Here is a 2,434-nt window from a genome sequence, read left to right on the forward strand (position 1 = left end):
GCCACATTCAAAGAACTCAGCCACCCAAACAGCACTCCACATGGAAATATGTGTATGTGCAACTTAATACACGCACTGAGTAACTGAGCAGATGTACACAGTATCACTAACGGACGCATTACTGACAAAGAAGTAACAGACAAAACAAAAACAAATCATACATGAAGAAGGAACACAGTAGGGCACCGCCTTTGAACCACCAGTGGCAAAAACACCACTGGAGAGTTCAAACTAATTCACTGGCAACAAACCTCACTCTTTAAGCCTTTTCATGCCCCTATATGACAGGACAGTGTCCTCGCCATGTGAAGTTGTGATTCACAGTTATGCTTTGAAATCAAGTCAACTCAACACCATTTAAGTCACGTACCAGACCGTAATCAGATCAGTTAGAATATAGCTCTATACGCACAAACCCATACAGATAAGAGGTTCAAAGTCAGCTCGTAGGTTGTTGTTCAACTTTGACTGCAATTCCAATGTCAATGAAATGCTACGCAGTCTAAAATGGCGCAGTTCAGATTGATGGCTAATACACTTTTGACTTTCTTAAAATTTGAAATAATCTTGTTGCAATCCCCATTGAAGATTATCTCATCATCTTAACATGCATATCACGCCATTGTCATCCATATCTACATTTACAGTAATGCTGAACAATCGATGACGATTAAATCTAGCAGGCGCAGGGAATTTCTGTTAAAAGATACATAGTGGTTATGTCCAAAGTAGCAACATCTAAAAGAGTAAAAAATGCAAGGCTATTAAATATATCCGACTGCAAACTTAGGATTTATAGAATGAGTCAATCCTCTCAGCAAAGATGTTGATGCTTGGGCTAAAATGAATGGATGCAGGGCGACTATTCCACAGATGAAAGAAAAAATAATAATACTGTGTCCTTGAGCAAGCTAGGTGTGAAGTAGTTCAGGTTTCTGATGAGCATATGGTGGTGATGATCAACATAAACAAGATCGTTTTGTATTTTGAGCAAGAAGGTAACAGCACTGATATTAAGACATTGTTCAATGGTTTGCAAGTTTAATTCTATCAACATTTTGTATGCCTGGAATCCATTAAACATATATCTGGCTGCTGATCTCTAAATCTGTTCTACTTAATAGCAATTTAAATATTTTTCCACGGATGCCAAACCGTGGAGCAGCATTCTAATAACGATCTAACATGTGTCTTATATGTTATGTCTTTCGCCTTCTACATTTTTTATGAATCCGGGGGAATATTTGCTTTTGGAGTCATAGTATTATATGCTTAATTCCATGATAGGTCATGACTAATAGTTATGCCTAGGTATTTTGCATCTTGTGTTGACTTTAGTTGGACGTTATGTAAGATGTAAAAGCATATTAGTGTCTTTCCTTTTCGGACTGCGCATTTGTCAGGATCAAATTCCTTGGACAAATCATGCTCCTATATTTCTAGTGATTTCAGGTCTTTTTGTAATGTGTCTTCAAACAGTCTCAGCTTACATTTTATAAGATAAAAAAATAGGGTACTACCACCGAGCCTTGAGGAACACCAGAGAGAATGGGAATACGTAAGGTGTCTGATTTTTTTTTTTATCTTCTGCTACAACCTCCTGGGAACGTGACCTTAGAAATGAGCTAGGGCCGAGAAATGAGTGTACCTGTTGGGATTCGGAAGACCAATTATTGATACCTGGCATATTGAAATTTCCAGGCAGCAAAATAATACTGTTTTCTCGGATTTTATTTATAGATGACCAAAGTACATTTAGTCATATTTCGTCTTTTTATCGAGTTTATATTAGGACGGGGTGCTGATGTCTTTCAGTCCCTTTCGGTAGGCTATATTTTGGCCCATACGGCATTATAATTAACCGTCGCAAAAAACATTTGGACTTTAATTCTGGCTGTTCTGGACTCAAGATTGATACAGAAATGGCGATCAGAGTCCATCACCTCGACCTTCTAATCTGTCATTCCTATTTATCTGGCTTATATATTAATGACAACAACTGACCATTACAAACCCCTACTGTATAGTGCTAACGTTATGTATGGAGTAGCTAGTCCCCTTCCTTGAGCACATAATTCACTATTTTTATTGTCGTGCTGGGCGACTTGTGAAATGTCAGTTGTTTCTACTTCATCATAAACTGGTTTTTCACCCCTATTTTTATCTTTGAATTACTTGCACATTTTTCTTTCCCTTTCACAACATCTTCTAGCTCGAAGCTGTTGTCCCTGTAAGCGTGCATGCCTCGCAAAGGGACTAGCAACGACAGTAAATTGAATTTATTTTAAATTAGGTCGATACATGCGATTATTAAGATTTATCAGTATTGAAGTTTTAGCTCTTTTTAGGTAGATATTTTGCACAATGTCAGATAGTATTTGTAAACATTTTACAACTAAATTTTCAGTATGATACACGGCACTAACTGTTCCCT

The sequence above is a fragment of the Mercenaria mercenaria genome, chromosome 12 (assembly GCF_021730395.1).
Source record: "Mercenaria mercenaria strain notata chromosome 12, MADL_Memer_1, whole genome shotgun sequence".
Taxonomy (NCBI): Eukaryota; Metazoa; Mollusca; class Bivalvia; order Venerida; family Veneridae; genus Mercenaria; species Mercenaria mercenaria.